Below are 22,655 nucleotides of genomic sequence, written 5' to 3' on the forward strand. Positions count from 1 at the left end.
CGAGGAGCCTTGTTGCTTCCAGTGGGAGAGAAGGAAGCAGATTTTGGAGGCTCCTACACAAGATGGGTTTGCTACACATCCCACTGCCATGTGTGCTAGTGTGAGTCATCCAGGGAATTCACTACCCTGTATGCAACAGGTTCGGTGAGAAAAGCGTCAAGAAAACCTGCAGAATGTACCACGCTCACTATTCATACGTGCCTGCTCAGCTGTGAGGAGCCTTTGTGCTGGATTTCCTGCCAGGCTTGCCACAGGGCAGCACTGGACAAGCAGCTTCATCCCTAGTAGAATTGCTGAGGTAAAAAATCCTGATCTCAAAGCCACCTACCTTAGCTGTTTTGTTCCCAAAGGCCACTTGTTTACACTTGTCTTTCCTGGGCCAGTAACTCAGCGTTGCATGTTGCCCTTGGCGTGCTGTTAGGTGACGTGAGGAGTGCGGTCTCTGCAGCCATCTTCTTGTCCTTGCTCGCCTTTCCCGCTTGCTTCCTTCCGTCTGTTGCTGTGGATTCTAAGGGAGCAAGGAAAAAGTGAAAGCTCACATGGCCTCTGACATCTCTCCAAGCCAGAAATAAAGCACTGGGAGGTTAAATTTTATGTTTTGCTTAGCCTTCCCCTCTGGAGACATGAAAAGAATTATAGGAGCTTGATCTATAGTGTAGCTAGGCAGCTGTGATGGGTGCTTTATTAAAGTCTATAGCTATCAAGCTAACACAAACCAGAACCTTTCCCTGTAGCTTTATGTAACCCTTTAAAAAGTGATGGATGTTTTGCAGCAGGAGTGGGGGGAAATCAGTAGGTTAGGTCAAACTGCACAACATGATAACCAGAACAATTAATAGCGCTTAGTGTGAAATAGCAAGCTCTTGGCTCCTCGAATATTGTATGGTTTATAATTCAGGGCAGATTGCCTTTAAAGTATGGCTCTCATCAAAAGAGTGGCTATAGAGCCCTCGGTACAATAAAGCTCTTCCACGGAGATGATCCTTTTTGCTGCCTGTGATGTCTTAAGTAGTTTTTTTGCTACTGGTTTTGCCCCTCTTTGTCTCAGCGCTATAGGAGCAACGCAGCTCTGGGGAAGGGAACTGGATCCCTTTCTTTCGAGAAGAACTCTGGGGGCAATGGTGCCTTTTCCCCATCGGTTGCCATTTGTGCAAATTCACTGAATCAGCTGCAGAACTGTAACTGGGCACGATCTGGTTTTGTCTTTATTGCTAGTGATGATGCCAGAAAGCCTGCAGCTTGAATTCCCATCTCAAAGTGGGTTTGCAGGACCCGTGTTCTGAAAAAGCCTTTCTTTTGTTTGCTGTCCAACACAGAGCCTCTGAGCTGGATGTTGGGAGAGACAAAGAATCTAGCAGCACAGAATGCAGCTTGCTTGACATACCAGGGTGCATTTTCCTCTCCTTCAGCACCTTGGCCACCTTGATCCCTTAATTAACCTGAGATGTTCCATTTTCTAGGTACCTGCTAGTAGACCAGGCAGCTACTTATCTGTCTTCTCTCCTAAAGCCAGAGAAAGAGGAATCAAACCTCAGAAGGAGGAGGGAAGAATTCCTCCACAGCAGAGGGAATCAAAGAGAAAAAGGCAATTCCTGCTGAACAAACATCACTCTTACCAGGATATAAAAAACCAGCCTCCTGGATCTCCGTGCCAGCTCAGTCTACGCAGGGGCTACAGGCGTAAGTCTACACTCCATCTCCTCATGGAGTAACTTTGTGTTTTATGCAATACCAGGTGCTGTTATGGCTTTCTCTCATACAGGGTGCAGCCACATCACTTCAGGGTTTCTTGACTTGTGAGATTGGCACAGAAGCGTTCTAGTGCACTCAGAGACTGAGGTCCTCGTGCCCATAAAATTTCTTATACAACTGCATAAAATTCATTACTGTGTTGGTTTTTATCATGGGTGTCAACTGTGTCCTCTTTTCTCATTAAAGCTAACTTATTCTTCAACTCCTGAAGGGAGACAGGGTGAACAAAGAAGTGAAGTTTTGGTTTTCTGAAAGTGTCTTGGAAAGAAAATTACTGCATTATCGTAATTATCCCCAAAGCAAGAATATAAAACCCGTAAAATTGGAAACTAATTTTCACTGCAACTTTTTAATTTAGAAAGTAACTTTCATTCTGAGTTGGTGGTTCATTTTGAAAAGACTTTCTTCTTTTTGGACGAAATACCTCTGTGTTTTTGAAATTGCCTCCTGAAAATGCCTCCAATTTTTCTTCCATAACATACCTTGCTATTAAAGGTTTACTTCCTGGCTTGGAAGGCAAGGTAATTTCAGATCCTTCACATTTTTCACAAAGAGGATGCAGTTCCCTGCAGGACTCTGGCTTGGCCTTTCGGCAGACTCAGGAAGCCAGCACTCCCTTACTTGCATTCGAGTCATGTTTGGTAGTTTGGCTTTGGGGCAGAGGGGATTTTGTCATGGCTTTGAAGACTAGAAAACAAAACCTTAATTCCCCTTGTGAAAACCAAAAGGAACTGCACTGGAGGATGGCAGCCCACCATAAAAGTGCATCGAGAGGGGCAGGTATTTGCTGCCCTCTTTCAGCTAAGCCATGTGTATTTTCCATGGAGCAAAATGCTTGGCCTCCCTATTCTATTTATAGAAAACAAATATAATATCATTAGAGCAGGGGAGAGGCTGGACTTAGTATAATTGCATTAGCATATTGGCAGAGTTTAAATTCCTGTCCTGGAAGAGTGTCCATAACAAAACAATCTGCTTAATTACCCCTAGGTCCAGCAGCCTTGAGTGAGAAAAAACAGATTTTGCAAAGTAAAACCAGTTCCGCTGTTACCTTTCCAGCCCGCTGTCCTTAAACAAAGCAGCTACATCTCTCCATAACCTTGTGATGAATGAACTTCAAGTCTCTAAGCCAAGTCTGAATTTAGCCTGTGTTTTTTTATCTCCAGAGGTGTTTCATTAGCTCAATTACAAGTGACATGTTCCACTATGCGCTGCTGACTGAAAAAACTCAGCCAACCTAAATCCCTCTCCGAATAGAATCCAATTAACCTCTTACTCCCCCTGCCTTTAATCCCCCATGCCTCATGACTTGTTCACAGCCACACCTTTTAAAGAAGACCGAAGTAAACTACCTGAGATAACCATGTACTTAACAACTGAAGTGTTTGTACTTGATTTTTTTGGTTCGTTTGGGCTTGGGTGTACGCTGTTACTGTTCAGAAAGTAAAGGCCTGTGGTTTTGGTGGTGGTGTCCAGTTCTCTGTTGCACAACCCACCATTTGGGCCTGACTGTCCCCATCTGTAAAAGACGGGCAGTGATCCTCAGTCACGTGTAGAAGGCGTCAGATTTAGAGCTCTGTGTAACTGCAGAGACCACCCAGGGACGTTAAGTGCTGTTGCAAACGTGCTCACTAATGATTCGGTTTGCTTATGTGAACTCCAGGTCCTTGTTAAGCATTTTGAAGGTGGTTAAGGTGCCTGGGTGTTACGCTGGCTCCCTGCTCGGGGCTGAGTTTTGCCCTAGATCCATTAATGTTTTGGCAGCAGTGCTTCCTCGCTGGTGTTGTCAAGACAGTTAGATGCTGAAGTCATCAGTAAGGCATATAACCCTAAATGGATGGGTTGGATCAGTGACCTACTTTAACATACGAGTCTTGCACAAGTCTAACCTTCTCCCCACGATCCACCCTGAGACCTCAGCAGCACAAACCATTTCATAGCATCCTGTGAGCTGTTCTGGTCGTGTGTTCAAGTCTTACTAGCAAGGCAGCGAGTCTGTCAGCTGGGGCCAGGAGCTGTGATTTGGAAACCCCGAGTGCTTGATTTGGCTACAGCCTTGCTTTGCAAATCCACACAAACATCTCATTTTCTCGATTTTTTTCCATTTTATCCACAGTCCATGTCCTGAGGAACTTGTACTCCCTATAGTGGTAGGATTAATACTGGAATTTTGTCTGCTTGCACGCTCAAATAAGCTCTCAATCTGGGTTGAGAATTAGGCCGCAGCAGTTGTTGGGTTTTGTTTTGTTAGCAGGATAGTTATTTTTTAAAGTAGTTCTTTTTTCACCTTATAAGTATTTCCCTCCAAACGTGACTACAACAAATAAGCAGTAAAACTCAGAGAGTGGCATAAATGTGCTGCTGAGGACAAACCAGCTCTGGGGACTGATCAGAACAGGTTTCACCCCCTAAACTGAGGAAAACAGTAAAAGACATACAGAAAAACTCAATCTCTTCCAGTAAGGATGCTCTGTGTATTTTGTGGGTCTTGGATCAGTATGATCCAACTCTCTGCATTCCAGCCAAAGCTAGTTTGGGAAGCGTTGCTACAAATGGCGCCATAAAATTTCATATCTTTGTTGGGTTTCACTTTTTATTCTTGTAGGTTTGAATAGCCTGACAAGCACGTTTCCTAAAAACCTGGTGCGTGGACTGACACTGGGAGTGCTGTAATACTATCCAAAAGGAGTTCATGTGTTCTGTGGGATGGACTAGAAAAACAGGCCTCTGTCTTGGGAAGGCTGACGGGATGGGAGTTGGGATGAGTGCCGACGTGGTGGTTTGGTGGGGCAGCACAGGCAGATCGTCCAGACTGCTGCATGCCTGTGTTCATAGACGTGCGTGTGTTTGTGCAGCTCGCCGAGTGATAAAACAGGGTGAATGCCCTGTAACGTGGGAAGGCAGCGCTGAGGCTGCACTTAACTGCAAAGTCAATACGGAGAGAACTAGTCTGGTCAGGTTTTCCTCAGACAATTATCTATTTCTTCTGTTTGTATCACATTTCTAAATCCTTCTTTGGCTTTTCTGCTTTTAATTCTCCTTCCCTCCCCTAAGCTGAGCATCCATCCTTCCTATCTTTCGCTGTCTAAAGCCCGTTCTCACCAGCGGTCCCAGCAGCCTTCAGACAAAGCGCACGTCTCCCCGCTTCCCTCATCATCAAAAACATCAGCCTTCTCCTCCCTGCGCCGCACCCCTGGGCAGCTCAGGACTGCTGGCTGCTAATTGAGCTTATGCAGTTTCTCTGCTCTGGGCCCAACTAATGTGTCTGGGGTTTACGTAGCAGTGGGCCCAATCCCAGGCTGATCTAAGCCTGCCTAGAGGTGCTTTCCCCCTCTCCTGAACCAGGCTGAGACGTTTACAGGTGTCTGTCCTGTTCAAAGCATGGGTGAACCACGTCCCTCTGTGCTTTGGGCTGTTTGAAATCCCCACAGCATTTCTGTGGCTTTAGCCTGTTTCTTCATTTAATGTTCTCTCTTCATGGAGATGTTTTGTTTCTGCCTATCCCCTTAAGAGGTCAAGTGCTTCCACAGGGAGGTTAGCCTGTAGTTTTCCATGCACCCAGACTACTCCGCGCACGAGTGGATTTGTTCTGTGATGATACAGCCGAGCAGGCAAAACCACAAGTAAATCAGACTGGAGTTTTTTCCCACTTTTAATAACAGTTTACTATTCTGTAAGTGCATGTAAAGCACATGCCCTATTCCCCCAGCCAAGGAGCTTGACAGCTTGTCAGCAAGAACTACCATAGGTCTAGAGTGACTGATTTATACAAGTAAAAGCACACGTGCCAAGACCTGGCAGCAGCTTGATCCTTTTTTTTTTTTTTTTTGTAACAACTTGGCAACCCTCTCTCTTCTCCTTCATCCAAACTTTTGCCTTTTATAGTCTTTGAATAACGCCTTTTTTTTTTTTTTTTAAATGTATGTAGCAGTTTCCCCTCCCTTCTCTTTCTACCATTTGCTCTCCTTATCTGAATTGGCCACGGGACAGGAGATCTTGGCTTCACAACAAGCAGTTCTTGACTGAGTACACACAATCACAAACCCGATTGCACATGGACTCATGTTTTTGTGCGTGAGAATGGGTGCACTGGGGCTTCGTAACATTTTCATACCTGTGCTCTGATACTCCCACGCTCGTGTGTTGTATGTTCTTGTGCTAAATCTCACCTTCCTTCCTTTGTATGTGCATACGTGAGCTCACACTGGTGCAATCAAGCGTTTATTAACATTGATTCTCATGTTCTCCGTGTGCAACGCTCATTTAAAGAATCACACAAATTTGTCTGCGTGTCCAAGTGGGAATTCTTACACGCATGCAGATACAAACAAGTATAAACCACCCTGGACAATCATATGGCCTTCACCGTAGATCCAAACTTAATTATGTAGGAGGGTTTATTGATTTGCTCTATCTCACTCAAGCCTGTATTCAGGTACAGGCTCATCCACAGCTGTGCAGCCACGCGGTTTCTCAGACACAAGCATTCTTAGGCACAGACAGTCTCTCACACATAAGCTTATAGATTTATGATTTGTTGTGAGAGTGGAAAACAGCTGCTGCAGGCTAATCAAATACAGCAGAAGATTTAATGCAAAATATTGAAAAACATTGTCTGGTAGTAGGGTGAAATTCTTAAAAACATGCTGGTCTCATGGCACTAGGCCAGCACAAGAAGATTTGCACCTGGCCACGATAAACGTCAGCAACGGGTCTGGAGGAGGCTGCTTCACCCTTAGAGGGCTGCCAGACACACGGGCTAAAATTTGCATTGGGTTTGGCCCTGCGAAGAAGCTCTGGGAGTCTGAGGCTGTGGTTTTTCAGGGGCACGCAAGCAGAGCTGCTTCGTGTGGACTGGTAGGAAAGAAGAGTAGTCCAAGTCAAGCACAAGCTTTGCAGCACATTGGCAGAGCAGGTTGAAGTTCTCACTACTGGCTCACTTCTGCCCGTCTCTGTGGACAAATGGAAAGCCTATTTCTCCAGGGCTGTCGGTTCAGCACCTTTCACCAGTTCTGCTAAGGCTGCAAAGGCTTGGAAATAATTAACTGCAAAGGAAAGAATTTCGTCTCAGGTTTCTGCTGACTGACGACACAGGCAATTTATGATGCCACAAGAAGCTCAGGCTGGGATTATTTCTATGTAACTCCCAACGCTGCTGCTTGGCAGCTTAGTGACTGTGTTGGAAGTGGCTGAACTAGATTAATACCTTGTGGATTTGAACTATAAACTTCCACGAGTTTGGAGTTCGGGAGCTCGGCTTAGCTGAGTACAGACTAGAGCTGCGGCACTTGCAACGTCCTCTTCTCCCTATCCCGGTGCCGGTAGGTGGGACTTGTCAGCACAGCTCTTCCCTTTCTCACCCAGCAGGTATGATCTCACTTGTCCCTCTCCAAAGGTGAGACCACAAAGGGCTGGGCTGTGAAAATAGCGCGGGATCGGTCTTTCAAAGTGTACTTCCCATGAAACCTTGGGTTGTCAGCCTCAGCGGGTCTGTGCTGCCGCTCGCTCTCTGGAAAATGAAGTGAACAGCTCCTGCTTCCTTGGGTGCTGGGCAGAGAAAACGTGATACCTGAGCAGGGCGCTCAGATGTCGTGGCCAAAGGACAGGTGTATTTGGTCCTGTCTGCTCTTGGTCTGCCACAGGAGACGAGAGGCTCCTGCGCTGGTAGTGGTTTCGGCTGCAAAAAGAGATCACTCATTTGCAGTTGATGGTTGTGGGTTTAGTCCCTGTTATTTACCTGCAAATGTGTATCAGTCTTTCTGGTTGGGGACTCCACAGGCTGAGCCAGCAGGTCAGTTCTCCTGTGCACCCCACCGTGAGCTGAGAGAGAAGATTTTCTAAAGAAAAGGGCCAAGGGGCAGGTGGGCTGAGCCGGCTGATTTTGCACGTGCCCATCTGCACAGTCCTCAGCAGCAGCTTACCCCCAGTTATTCCTGGTCTATCCTATCCACATGTACTGTGAATACCTCCCTATCTTTGCTGTGCATTTTAGGATCATCAGGTGGACAGTGCAGCTCAATCTGTTCTTGGCACTGAGACACCAACTGCACATCCAACACATTGGTGAACCAGCAGCTCTCTGACTCATGGCTGAGGGGCTCCGCTCTGCCAAGGAGCCCATATTCCCTTTCTTCGTGGGTAGACAGCCCTGGGTGGCATAAAGTACACATTGCAACGCGCCGTCCGGGGATATGAGAAGCATCTGTTCCTTCCAGATGTTCAGTCATCTCATTGTTTGTTAGATTTGAGGACAGGAACCCCCTTCAGTTATGTAAGGCACTCTCTGTTCTCAGATGTCCGGGAGAGTCTGTGGGGTGGGGGGAGAATTGGCTTTGTGTGACGCCAGCAAGGAATAGAGGCAGAGGTTTCGTGCTTTTTGGAAAACACTTGAAAGGCCTTTGAGCTCTGGCTAATCTCCATTGTTCGTGTGTTTTCCGGCAGCACAACAAGAGAGGAAGAACGGAAAGAAGCAAGAGAGCAGAGATGAGAATTAGAACTGGAAGCCTTTCCCGTGCTCAGGCGAGCTTGGCAGAATCCGTCGTGGCAAATGGAGCTGGATGCAACAGAATCCAGGCTTAAGCTTGGCTCAGATCTTAGACCCAGCAGAGCCTCCTTAGATCTGCAGGAGCTTTGTGAGTAGATGAATGCATTTCAGCCAGCCTCACTGAACCAGACGCAAGTGCAGCTGTTGAATTCAGCTGTGGAACAGGACAGAGGGTAGTGCTGCCCAAATTTGAGGCCTTTTTGCCCACAGCCATTTTATGTCCTTAATTTTTCTGTAGACTTATTTTCTTCTGCTGCTGTAGATCATACAAGACTGTTAGAACTACAGGGGCATTGCAAGCTTTGACCCGTTACTGCAGGTAAGCTGAGGCACAAAGCTGCAAAATGAAGTTGCCAGTAAATGTTTAAGAGGGCTGTGCATTGTACCTGTGATGCACTGAATTCCACGTTAAACCTTTACTCCCCTCCTCTCCCAGCACACTGCGTTTTAGCATCACATGGGCCAGTTGCAGAGTGCAGTTTTGGTCTGTCTGCAACGTTATATCGGAGCTGACAGGTGGGTAGTTTGAGATACGGGGTTCCCACCTGACTTTCATTTCTGATGGAGACATTTCTAAGTGCTGTGATACCTAAACCAGACATGACTTGAGGAATAGAGGTAGCGTGGCTCTTTATTTTTCTGTATGGCTTCAACAAGGTGTAGACTAGAGCAAGGCCAGAGTAGAAACCACATCATCACTAGAGCGATGCCAGAAAGAGCTGACCCTTCCCACTTCTATCCACTGATGGAAAACACTGTGCAGCCCCCAAACTTCCCCTCTCAGTACTTGTTCCCTTTCCTCTGCACCAGCAGAAGAGCTTTGTTAAAAAGAGTCGTTTTCAACTGAAGATTTTAAATGTTTTGTTCCTGACGGTGAGTCAATGATTTTTCCAGTCCCTCCCCCACAACAAACAAGTGCAGGCTGAGTGTGGTCCAGAGGAAAATGTGAGTTACACATGTCCTGGCCACATGCTTCTCCGGTACCAATGATAACCATATGGTGGCTTTCAGACCCCAGCTCTGCAACGAGAAGTGTTAGCAGGAATCAGTGCAAGCCCCTGCAGCGTAAATACATAACCCAGCCTTGCCTGTAGCTGCTTGCATGTCCCCAGCAAACACCTTCACAACCCAGTACGGTTTAGTGCCTTGTTTTGTGGTTCAGCTTTGCCTAAGCTGAGGAGGATCGGGCTAATGAGCTTGGCTGAGAAACTCCTGCAGTACAGGAGCCCTTGTGTAGCAAACTCTCATCACTGAGCCCACAGCTCCTACTGCACTTCTCTGCTCCAGTGCTTTGCTGGGGAGAGGGCAGTGTACTGCCCGTCTCTGCTCCTTTCTGTGTGAGTGCAGAAACTGTATTTTCTGTTCTGGGAAAGGAAATTAGAGAGGTTGGGGAAGGGCAGAGATAGGCCTTGGGCTAGTTTCAAGGTTTAGGGGCAAACCAAGTACAACAGGTACGCTATAATTTCAGCATCTGTACTGGGTCTGGCTGAGATGGAGTTAATTTTTCCCCATAGCAGCCCGGCTAGTGCTGTGCTTTGTATTGATATCTAGAAGGGTGTTGATAACACACCAGTGTTTTGGCTACTGCTGAGCAGGGCTCCCACAGCATCAAGGCTGTCTCTCCGACATTCCCCCTCACCAGTAGGCTGGGCAAGATCTTAGGATGGCCAGGAGAGCTGACCCAAGCTGATCAAAGGGATATTCCATACCGTGTGACGTCGGCTCAGTGATAAGAGCTGAGAGAAAGGAGGAGGAGGAGGGGGGCATTTGTTATTTCCGTTTGTCTTCCGGAGCAACCTCTATGCATACTGAAGCCCTGCGTCCCAGGAAGTGGCCAGACATCACCTGCTGATGGGAAGTAGAGGTTAAAATCTCTTCTCTTTTGCTTTCACGCACAACCTTTGCTTTTGCTTTATTAAGCTGTCCTTATCTCAACCCATGGGTCTTTTGTTATGTATTCTCTCCCCTCCAATTGAGGAGGGGGGGTGATAGAGCAGCTTTGGTGGGCATCTGCCACCCAGCCAAGGTCAACCCACCACAGCATCTCCCTCATTTAGGATGCAAACACCACCTACCATCCGTAGCTAGAACAGCACATCAATTGCTTGTTAAATTTGAGGACTGTCATAGAAGCAACCCTGTCCCAAAACCGGTGCAGGAACCACAGCGTGCAGCAGACCGTGTCATACCACCAGGCCACGGCATGCCACTGCTTGCACACCCTGCGTGCAGAGCTCTCAGCTCCCCGTAAGTCAGCATCATCATCACCATTTTCTGCAGAGTAATCGGAAAGCTGAAGCCCAGATATCCCAGAAGAAGTTATTCCCATCACAACCTAAATACCTTGGAAGACTGGGTCATGGAAGAAGGTCTTCTGGCTTAGAGGCTGGTGTCTTAGTTCTTAGTTTCCCTTTCTCCGAGCTTGCCCTGGCCTTTGCTCACGTGGTACGTGAGATTTCCCCATTTTGCCATTCCTCTTTGACAACAGCTAGTCCCTGGAAGCACTCCATATTTCACCTCTGTTTCTACTTCCTTATTTTGAGCTCCTAGGGGAGCAAACAGGAGGAGGTTCATTGATTATTTTTAGTGTAAAATCTCAGCTAGGTAACCCTATTAAAGCTAAGCTAAATACACAGCAAACATAAGCTTTACTCAGGCAGCAGTTCGCAGGAACTTGGCAGAGGCCTGCCTGCGTTTCAGAATCCTTGTCCTTTTTCTAGATGAAAGCCCTGCAGAAGGATTTGTTTTTCAGACAGAAGGCAAGCCAAGTTGGTGATTTCATCCCAAGGCAGGCTGTGTCAAGCTGGTCCTATTCAAACACGCAGGAAATCAACCTTGGAGCTCGTTCAGAAATGAGGATGGAGAGTGGGGGTAGAGAGGGGGGCCCTGAGGAGGACGAGATCTTGGATTCTGAAACCGAGCTCAAAACAAGCAGGGAAGATACCTGCTGTCAGTGTAGTGCTGTAGGGACCTGTCCCTCACCCTTTGAAGGATTAACTGGCAAGGTTTCAAGTAGCATTCCTTAATTTCCAGCTCTTTCAAGAAGCTATCCCATCTCTGTCCTCATGGAGCCCTGCAAGGGACATGCACAGCATCGCTCTGATAAGAGGTCAGGTGGCTATCGCAGGCAAAGGCAAATTTTCCCTGAGTCTCCTCATTTCAGTGCATCTTTTTCTGTTTAAAGCAATCGTCGTCTAATTAAAGCAGTTGCTTTCTGAGCGTAAATGTGGATTACTGAGGAGAGAAGGAGCTTGCTCTGAGCATGGGAATAAGGAGAGGGGAGAGGGACGTGGAAGAGGCTCTTGTGAAGTCGTTCTTTGCAAGCTGTTATAATCATCTCCACTTAAACATTTGTAGAGCAGCTATGTAACACCAGTGGTAGAGGGGAGGCAACGGATGGCAGAATTCAGAACATCTGTTCTTGGGTCTGCTACACAATCTCTGAGATCTTTGGACAGGCCCTTCCTAAGCAGCAAGGGAAGCACAGTGGAGAAAATCCTGGCATAATTTTATCTGCTGCACTTCTGCAACTGCAAACTTGCCTGTTGATCGGTGAAGATAGCCCTCCAAGAACCTCCATCGCTATGCAGCATTTCGAATACAGCTAATCACATGGGAAATTAGTGAGGGAAACCTGCTTGGGATGTATGTGTGAGTGTGTAATTCTTCAACCCTAAATAACATCTGCAGGGGCTTCTGAGCAAGGCAGGCAGAGTTTGCTGTCACTGTTAGAAAAAGCTCAGACCTGCCCCTTTGCACTTACTCTGTCTACAGAAGAACTTCAAGGACTCCAGTCCTTCCTTTCTAGCAATTGCTTTCATGGATCCAGATTTTAGTGGTTTGTTTTTTTTAAAATCAAGCACTTTCTGATGTGAATAATACCAACAAAATGTTTGCAACTTGGCCTGGAGGATGGGAAAAATGCAGACACCAAAAGCCAAGGCAGTTTCTTAATGTCGATACTCATTAGGTACTTTTTAACATTAGTGGCTGGTGCTGGAATCTGCCCACGCAGGCTGGAGGCTGAGGAAATATTATTTGAACACATCTGCTCCAAGAGATACTGTCAGACTTGGGGAGCATCTTGTGGTAATTAGGGGAATTCATTTCCTTATTTAGTCCAGCAGAGATTTTTCCTGATTTTTTTTTTTTTGTTTGTGGGATCCTTTAAAATTTTATTTGCTGCATTTTCTTTTCAGCTCCCAGGCTATATTAAGACCCCGTGTTCACATAGCACCTTCTTCTCTGTTGCAAAGCACCTGGCACAGCTGGGTAAAGAAGTATTTTAGAAGTAAAGGAAGGGAAACTTGCAGCCATGGGCTCAAAATACACCACAGAGTTGTAGACCATAATTGCCTTTCCACTTTCCTGTCCCTGCTGTATTTTCTCCCTCCTCTCTCCTCATTTCCCAACCTACACATGTGTATCTCCAGATAGAAAGCCCCTGCAAGACCCCAGTGCTGGGGTTAAAGCAGACCAGTTGTCTATTTTTGACTCTTCTGCCCTGAGCTCTCCCCTGATCGCTGCAGTTCAAGTGGTCTGCGCTTAGTCGTAAAAGAACCGGAACAGCCAGGCAGTGTCCCAGGCCAGAGTTGCTTTCCTCCTCTCCTTTCTGCTGCTCTTGCCAAAGGCAGGGTGGTACCTGTCTTCCCCAACTCAAAACTCCATCCCCCAGCAACTTTGGTCTCCTCATGAGAGCTACTTTACAAAATCTTTCAAAGAAGAGGACAGCTTTAAGCCCCTGTCCTTTTTTCTGAAGAAGAGGCCTTTAACATGGCTTAATTAAAAGCTCATTCTGCAGAGCTCGCTTGATGTCAGTTTTGAAATTCTGTGCATTTTGTTTCCATTCTTATTCTTTTGTGTGTTTAAATCGGTACATTTCCAAATAAGGTTTTTGTGTGCTCACCGCAGATCTCTGTACTCACTCCTTGAACCTTAATGCTTTTCGTAGCATTGAGCAGTGACAGGGTTATGTTAACCTCTCTGCTTCACTAGGCACGTTTGTTCCCTCAAAATCAACACAGCAGCTGTAGACACTGACATCTGAAACAGTCCTGGCTCTCTTTATGGAACAGAGCTTCTCTTTGGGCTATGTGGATTGCACAGAGTGCCTTGCGATGAACACGGGCCAGAAAAGCAGGTGCTCAAGGACGACGAGCTAGGAAAATACAGGCTCTCAGGCTGTTTTCTTGTGGGCTGGTCTTCCCATCTGAAAAAGCAACCGCTGCCCTCTGAGACAGAGCTGTGTGGGAAGGCAGGAGCTTGCCAGCGACTGAGAAGCTGCCCTGCATCAGCACCGGGAAGGGTGCATGTCCTGGTCTGTAGCCACCCAAAGGTCCCCCACAGAGCAAATACCTAGTCCTGGTGTCAGAGCTTTAGCACAGGGAAATTTAACTGGTCATCTGGGAGTGACCCCACAGGGCAGTTTTATTTGGCATGGAGGAAGCTGCCTGGGCAGCGGGCTGGACTGGGTGGGTGTTGGGGTGTGTGTGTCTCTGTGGTGGGGACAGGTGGGTTCACTTCAGGCCAGGCTTGGTGCCAGGTGCAGCTCAACCCAAATCTGCCAGTTAGGCTAAACATGAGCACCTGGCTGGGCTTAAATGCTCCTTTTGCTTGGTGAGTTCCTGTAGCCGATCCTGGGGAACTGGGAGCTTAAAGGAGAGGAGCTCTAAATGGGAATCTGGTTTTGCAGGAGATGAATGTTGGAGACCCTGGCTGAAACTCCTCTGCATCAGATCCAGGAGACTAAGCTGTGCTGCTTTCAGGATCCTGTGGTTGGCAACATGCAGGAAAACCAAGGTGGAAAGAGAGTAGTACAGCATAACGCTAAAGTACAAATGTTGTTGGAATTGGGGTGGGGGCATAAGCTGTGCAGTGACTGCATTTCTATCTAATCATGCTCTGGGGTGTGGAGAGCTATGGAATGCTGCTGGGAGAGGAGGTAAGGGTACGTGTTTTTTAGTCTTTGAAAAAAAACCCTCACTTTGAGAAAGCAAAGGTCATCTAGAAAAAGCCTGAATTGAGGCCAAGAGCCAAGAAACTTGCCAAAGTAATGCAGGGTTTCCCCCCACTCCTTAGTTTCCATTTCTATCTTGACCAGCTTCTAGAGCCTTCCTTGGGTGGCCAGGGATCTAGAAGCCCTTCCCTTTCCCCAAAACAGGGGCAGATAACAACAACAAACGGCTGTCTCAAAAAACTGAAGCTTTTATTGGAGCAGCTCTCTGTGTTGTATCCAGGTGAATGTGCTGAGAGGACAACATAATCGGAAGGCGCCCTCGGTGCTGGGAAGGTGCAGCCAACGTGAAGGCAGTGAAAGGTAGAAGGAAGAATTTACTTGTGTGAGCTGTTTAAGATGCCTGAGAGGTGGGCTGGGGGGGGTGAGGGTGCTGCTTTGTTCAGTGCTTTTTGCCTGCACCGCAGTTGCGTTAGTGCTGAGATCTGAATAGTTTTAATTTTATTCCTAATTTTATGCGCTGTGCACAGATCATAAAAATCAGTGATGTGGTTGCCCAGTGGAGATGAAAGCTGCTTACCTGATGTGTACGGTGAATAACAATGAGAATTAAGTTGCATGTTTCAGAATCGTTTCTGCTGTTCTAGATAGATGAAGCTCTGCCACGAAATGGTGGATTTCCTAAAGCTTTGTCTGTTTCTTAGCACCCACGTTGTTAATTTTCCTATGACTTTCCCGTTTGTTTTTTTCAGCCTTTGGAAGCCAAATGCTCAGAGGGGACTGCCCGGCATCTGTCCGTATTACGTGTGAAATGGGGAAGAGTGTGACCCAGAAGTATGAAATTCAGCAGCTTCCTATGAGTGTGCTGAGAGGAAGTGTGGTTATCGGGGGTGGTGGGGGGTGACTCTGATTTAAGGGGGAGCCTGTTTTACATTCCTGGGTGTAGTTCTGTGTGTGGCGTGACTAATGGAGAGCCCTCCCAGGACAGGGGAAACAGAGGCAGTGGTCACGGGGCCTGTGTCTTCAGGAGTCATTTTTGTTGTCTGATACTAAGAAATGAGTGGTTGTCATGGTTACCGGCCTTCCCTTCGTGGTCTTGCCAAATGTCTTCTCCGGAGCCTCGGGCTTGGAGCAGGATTCAGTGTTTCTCTCCTGTTGAGATCACACTCTGATCCAAACACCTTGAATTTCAAACGTGCCTACTTTGGCACGCTGGTGTGACGTTGATGTGTGCTTGTGTATCTCAAGAGCCTTTGGTGCTCCTGCCTTCTTATTGATCCTGAAGAACAGGAAAGAAGTGAATGACATAAAAATCACCTGTGGGTATACTGAGGAGTACGGCCCTGTGTTTGCAGGTCGGGCAGGCATGTGGGGTGTCTGGGTGGGCCTCTGGGGTCTCAGTTCACTGTACGTGGGCCCAGGACAGGCAGTGTCTCCCATGGAAAAACTTTAAGGCATCGGCAAAGCTCTGTCTTCTCTCTCGTTCATGTTTTCTGTGTTCAAACCACAGCATGTCTAATGCTGAACTGACCTGAACCACAGACGTCAGTCTTTGCAAACCTTTTGGCTTGAATCTGACGCTTTTTTCCCCAATGTCAGCAGAGGAAGCTTGAGTGAGAGGCAAACAGGTTAACAAGGAGTCTGTGTCATTTTTTTGAGCCGAGTTTGGTTGGCGTTGCTTTAGAGAGTGAACTGAGCTCTGAAAAAGGGCTCGTGCGAGTCGTGCTGGAGTCCCCTGCAGCAAGGGGGTGGCAGGGATCGCAGCAAGCCATGCTGTAGAAATTCTTGGAGCGGGAGGAAGGTGAAGAGTCTCAAAGGAAACATGAGGTCATTTCCCTTTTAACATAGTACATTTCAGAGATATTTTAACCATTAATCAATATCTAAATCTGCAGCCCATTATAGGGCTTGGCAATGTGTTATTTTATAGTCTAACAAATGGGAGCCTGCCTGTGCTAATAGGTTGAATCCCTGAGCTACAATAAAGGTTACTATCACATGGTGAGTGATAACTGGCTCCTCCCTGCCTCTTTTGAGGTGAAGTCGATTACGTTTACCATTTATGGAAGATATTCTTCCAATTAAAATGACAAGGATGCAAGGAATCCACTTTTGCTTTCTTTATTTTAAACTTTTAAAGTAATAATCATTACCAAAAATCTGGGAATGAGGGGCAGGGGAATCTCTCTGCGTAGGCAGCCAAGTGTTACAACACGGCTTTGGCTTCAGGCCCCGAGGCTGCTGCTTAGCCCCTTCATAGCCCATGCTGGAACATCTGGTCCATCTCATGACAGAAGGTCAGCCCCAACAGCCGGGCAACGGAGTCTGGTCCTGACTACCGCACGAGTGCCTAGACTGTGGGGGCTGAACAGCTGTGTCTGGTGTACGAGGCACAGAGCTGGGACTCTGCAGAGCTCCAGATGCTCCTGGGGAAAGAGCTCGGCTTGTGAGGTCACGCTGGGAGGTGTGGGCTGCGTGGTGGCATCTTCCATCCCCTTCTAGACCTCATCACCCTTTACAACTACCTGAAAGGAGGGTGCAGAGAGGTGGGGATGAGTCTCTTGAACCAAGGAACCAGCGCCAGGACAAGAGGGAATGGCCTCAAGCTGTGCCAGGGCAGGGTCAGACTGGCTCTTAGGAAGGATTTCTTTGCAGAAGGGGTTGTTGGGCGTTGGAATGGGCTGCCCAGGGCAGGGGGGGAGTCCCCATCCCTGGAGGGGTTGAAGAGTCGGGTTGACCCAGCGCTGAGGGATCTGGTGGAGTTGGGAACGGTCAGGGGGAGGTTCATGGTTGGACTGGAGGAGCTTCGAGATGATTCTGTGATTCTACCTCCTGGATGGCTTGAGCACCTCAGAGCAGGGTGCTGGACATGCAGGTTGCTTGGGCTTCCCCAGCCCTCCAAACGGGGTCCCGGTGAGGTGTTCTTGGCAACATGTGCACGTAAGGAGGCCTTGCGGTTAGGGTAGGGATCCCTTCCTACTTTGCTAGCTCTGTAGCTGGTTACATTGGCCCTGCTTACCTGGTTAAGAACAAGCTTGGGTCTCTCCCCCTTTGGATTAACTAACCTGCCCATCATTTTTCAGGAAGATGTTCATTTGTTTGCACACACCCCCTTCATTCTCCAAAAATACAGGTCACACGTCTCGTAACTTCTGTCTGGAAGCTTATTTGGAGTAGTGGACAATGAGCAACTCCTGGCTGTCCTGTTAACTAACCTGGGCCCCTCTGGAGATGGAGAGGGAATTGACTGCTGTGTCTGCTTCGAGGGTTATTGGTGAACAGCATCCCAGGAGCGTGAAGGCATTAGTCATTTAGTTAGCATTAATAGGGCAATTATTATCTTAATAAAATGACTGATTATGACATTGAAGTTGTATTTGAGGTTTAACAGCTGCGGCAGCCTGACTGAATTGTATGTTTGTTAATCGTCAGTGAGGGTGTTCTATTTCCCTGAGTTATGTTTATTTAACATGCAATAAGTGTCTTAGTGAATCTCTATTAAAGGCATATGTGGAAACCTTAATTTGAAGCGTTACAGAAGAGAGTGAGACTGTTCAATTCATAAAATCCTGTTTAAACACTGTGAGCTCCAAAATCCAGCCGGTGCCAAAGCAAACTGTATCCTGTAAGCTCTGTGCCAGACGTCTCATGTGGGGTATACTCAAGGTCCAAAGAAAATAAGGTCTGAAGGGAACAGTTTGGCCATTGAATCTCCAATCCAGCCTATATAAAGGGGTTTCGTTTCCATTCAGGAAATACAAACCTCTTCTATATGGATCCTGTTCAAAGTGTGTTTGCTGAACAATTCTTCCCAGCAGCAGCGATTCTCAGTAACACCTACGCCTGCGAGCAGAAACTAGATCTGGTGGGAAGGTTTGGGAAACATCCTAAACCTCTACGTTTCTGAGCAAGAAGAGACGGTAAATCAGTTAGAGGTGTCTCGGGGTGTTTTGTGTGGCACCAACTAGTGCCCAGCCTGGTGTCGGGCACCCTAGCAGTTCCGATGGTGTTGTGGGTCAGGCGTGAGATGAAGCCCGAGCCAACTGGAGTTTATCTTTCTGGTGTGTCCTATGACTTTAGGTAACCGTGGTTTGTCGTGCTCTGGGCGGGGTGCTCCAGGATATTAGGTGATCAACCTTTGGGAGACTGAGATGATATCCCTGAAGATCCCGACTGCGCTCTGAACCCGACCTGTTTCTTTCCAGGTGCCTCTGTATGGTATTTTGCAGGTAGATGCGTGTTCGTTTTGCCTGTGTTCAGAGACATTTGCATGTGAACCGGGTCTGAACTGGCACCGCGTAGCAGTGGTGAACTCAGGTAAGAGGTGGGATCCTTTAGTGCTGATTTGGCACTGAGCTAATGCAGCCACAGGACTTCCAGTTGGCTCAGACACAGGCATAGCACATGTATAGACGTGACACAGGCTGCACTCGAGCTTCTCTGAGTTTTGTGGCAATTCAGCTCCAAATCCAAAGTTATGAACTCTGATGCCAGCTTTCTGGGCCAGGACCAGGACTTGTGCTCAGCTTTCCTTCCACCTATCCATGAACCCTTCCTGCCGGGTGAGGGAGGGATGGGCAGCCCTGGCAGCCTTCCCGGTGTGAGCTGTGTTCTCTTTGGGTGAAATGCAGTAATTGGAGAGGGACCAATGCTGAAGGCTCCTGGGAGCTATTGCCAGCCCTGCGCTGTTTCCTCAGGTGAGGCAACATCATCTCTGTGAAACATACGTGCTGCGGTGAAGCCTTCTGCATGTCTGTATGAGGTCATCTGCTGTAAGAGTAATGTCTTGTGTGTTTTCTCATTACAAAGGTGATTCTGAAGTATTGTCCTAGAGGAGGAAACGGGGGTTGAGAGGATTGCCTGAGGCTGTTTGACAAGGCAGCGGCAGGCTGGCGTAGAAGCTGTCTCTTGTCTAAGAGAGGCTATTTGGATCCTGTATGGACAAGACTGTCTTTTCCCTCATCCGTGGCTTCTGTTGTCTCTAACTTGCGCTTCCCTTCAGTCGTGGGGTAAGGTATGGTTGAAACAGCTTTCCAGCTCTCCTCACTGCTCTGATCATGTCCCCGGCCTAGGAGCGAGCCGGCCCAGCAGCAAACGGCGGGGCATACTGCTCCGAGTCTGCAACGGCTTTGCTCGGGGTGGGAGTCTTGCTGAACGCATCCTAGCCGCTGTGTGGGGCCAGAGACCTTGCCACTCTTGGCTAGCAATTTACCTTTCCTTGCTCGTAATCTCTTCAGGGCGGCCGGCCAAGCAGGCCCATAGGCGTGATCGAAACATGGGATAAATATTCCCAGTGGCTCGATCTATAGGAACAAGCACATGGGGGAGGGAATGAGTTCATCTCCTCCGTGCTCTTGGCCACGGCAGGGCTGTTCCTATATTCCCCCGCGGGCCGCAGCGGGGTGATAAGCTGGTTGCAGGGAGAACGTTCTGTCCCTTCCCTGGAAGAAGAGATTCATCTGAACCTTCCTCCTGGGAGCAGCCCTTGGTAGGCAGCTGAAATTTTCCTTTTCCTCTCATCCCATGACTGCTAGGGAATATCCAGTCCCTTGCATTGTCCAGAATAATTCCACTGTCCACAGGATTACTGTGTTTCGGTATCTGTAGGCTGGCTGTTTCCTTTCTTGCACTTTTTAGCTGCTTGCTTTCAAGTTGGTGCCTTCAGCCCTTAATAACTTCTCTTGTTCTTGTATAGCAGGTTATTGCAGCTTGCCCGCAGGAAGACATCTAAAATGAAGCAAAGAACATCTCTCCTCCTTCCCTGCCTCTGCTCCAGCCCCGATGAATGTGGCTGTAGTTGTGCTGCGGAACATGCAGCCCCTCAAAAACACCTCTGGTAACAGAACAAAAATGAAGTGGATCCCCATGACCCTGGTTTCAAAGGTGTCTTAATTTGGTGTCTAAACCAGTCTGCAGGCTTTCCAGTCCTATCAAGCCCACTTAAAAAAGAAAAAAAAAAAAAAAAAAAGAAACAAAACACACAAAGTACAAAAGCTTAACAGCAGCAGAAGTTATAACTTCCATTTTTACTGTATATAGTGGCCCAAACAGGTGAGGTGAAATCGATGTGAACTGGTGTGCAGCGAGTAGGATTGAGCAGTGTAAAAGGCAGGTGGTGAAAGGTGACGTGATACCCTGTCACGTTAAAGATGTCTTGGGTTTCTGGCACAGAGATGTGGGTAGAAGGGTGAGTGAGAACTCTGTTTGGGGGTGTGGGATGAGGTGTTGTTTCTGAGAGGGGAAGAATTTAATTTCTGATGTTTCAAGTTTCACTTGCTTTCCGCTGCTTTCTGTTCCCAGCTCAGACAACTCTTCTGTTCTTCAGTGCTTGCCCAGGGCTGTTGTATATGACTGTTTAAACAGTGTTTAAACAGCCGTAAGCCTGTTTATTTACCAAGGCTATAAATTATCTTGAAATCGGAATTCATCACCCTGCAAATACCTTGTTTTAACAGGCAGGCTGGTGCTCTGCTAGAATGACAATAGTAATAGACCTCCTAGCTGATCTGCCCAGCCTCTGTCAAGGGCAAGTATCCTTGCACGGGCAGTTGCTGCCTTCCAGAGATCCAGGCAGGCTCAGAGGGTTGATTTCTCTTTCTGGGTTTATCTGCTAGTGTATCATGGAATGCAGTGCGGGTCTCTGGTGGATGAACCAGATGAATCGAGTTATCTTATGCTTGCTGGGATTTGCTAGGAAACTAATGATCTGTCTAGTCCCGTATCTTCCAGCCGTTAGCAGCAGTTGTCTGAAAAGAAAGCACGAGAGGCTGATATTAATGAAGGAATGAGCTTTGCTTAGCTTTTCTTCCTCACCCCAGCTAGTAAATAGGTAAGTCTGTTTCTGAAGCGTGTGGCTCTTAAATAGCAACAAAACCAGCAGTATCCTGTTCAGTCTTACTGGGGCTGTTTCCTTCACTATTAGTTTTTTCTGAGGCCTCAGATTTAGTAAGTAACTGGAAGAATTTGTCTGAAAACACATCAACACCACAATTCCACTATGCAAACTATAAATTCCTTGTCAGGTAGCTTCTGTCTCAAATGTTTGAGCTTGGAGATTTGACCAGTCAAGATTAAAAGCCACCAAGGTGGCTGTTGTAAACCCACGGTCCTGTGTTGTCCTGGCTGTTGCACAGGACGAGGGTTTTCCTGTGGATGCTGATGTTTTTTCTCCCCTCAGAAGCTGCTCCTCACCTCAGACTGAGTGCAGCCCTCACAGTCCAGGGCCCAGATGCTGTTGTATGGGCTGCACAGATTGGGTTGACTCACTCTGGCAGGTTTGGTAGCAACCGTTAATCGTTAATCATCCCACTTACCTGTTCTGCGCTGCGTAAGCCATCGCCTCTGCACATTTCTGGAACCACAAAAAATGGAGATGGGAAAGATCTGAGGTCATCCAACTTCTCCATTTTCCCTCTATGGGGGAAGGCTTGTTCCCTACACTAGATTTTCCTGTACTGGATCCAGTTTTAAGTGACTCAAGCAGCAGGGCTTTCATCGTTTCCCTTGGGAGCCTGGCAGATTTCTCACCATGAGAGATGTTTTCCTAATCCTCCACCTGATCTGTTCCCCTCCTCGATTCCAGCCCTGCAGTGGAAGAGTGACCAGTACAAAACTACAGTGGGTTAATGCTTGTCAAATTACTTGAGTACTGGTTAACTCTTTCTGGGTCACTTCAATACATGTCCTGAATAAAAAGGCTTTTGAAAAAATAAATAAAAAGTATTTTATGTTGAATAAAAAGGCTTTATGGTCAGTGTGAGGTTAATGGTTGGAGTAGATGATCTTCAAGGTCTTTTCCAACCTGGGTGATTCTGTGAAAGGAGAATGTTATGGTGCTGCTATGGTGTCTCTTGTTTTGAAGACTGACAAGCATTGGTCCTATGAGTACCAAGAGCTGTGGTCCTGTATAGGAGTTACAGGTTTGCGAAAGGTTTTCTTCTACAGAATATAAGCATACCAGAAACTGGAAAGCTCACCCCTGAAATGTTGAACTACATGGCAAAAGGAACATGTGGCAGTTGCTGTTTATATTTTAGGCTTTGCTCGTGCCTAGCACTTAGTCCAGAAGCTTGATTTTTCTTAACAAGCTGAGGATTTTCCCATGGATTGCTTTCTTTGCTTATCCTGTCTGTGCTGCCAATGCTGCGTAACCAGTAGCTTGACTGTAATGCTGAAGTAATTCTTAAAATATCGTCCGCTAAATAGATTGGTCATGACGGGATAAAGCCGTTTTCCATGAAAGATGAGTGGGATCAGACCTTGGATACGCTGTCAAATGGCAGCCCGCACAAGAAGGGGGGAAATAAATTTTTAAAGTGCATTTGTATTCGCATCTCTGCCGGGGAAGCAGAGGGTGGTTGGTGGGTGCCACACACCGGTCCCGCTAACCTGTGCGTGCAAAAGGAG

At 47.3% G+C, this 22,655-nt stretch overlaps 1 long non-coding RNA gene across 1 annotated transcript; it reads left to right on the forward strand.

The window, feature by feature from the left end:
- Window positions 1–1,376: 1,376 nt before the first annotated feature.
- Window positions 1,377–21,875, forward strand: LOC141933903 (uncharacterized). Its single transcript, XR_012626243.1, has 8 exons — window positions 1,377–1,680; window positions 8,194–8,384; window positions 13,989–14,095; window positions 14,533–14,612; window positions 15,002–15,083; window positions 18,455–18,946; window positions 19,059–19,263; window positions 19,945–21,875. It is a non-coding gene; the product is annotated as an uncharacterized LOC141933903 (long non-coding RNA).
- The last annotated feature ends 780 nt before the right edge of the window (window positions 21,876–22,655 follow it).

Source organism: Strix aluco, chromosome 23, assembly GCF_031877795.1.
Source record: "Strix aluco isolate bStrAlu1 chromosome 23, bStrAlu1.hap1, whole genome shotgun sequence".
NCBI lineage: Eukaryota > Metazoa > Chordata > Aves > Strigiformes > Strigidae > Strix > Strix aluco.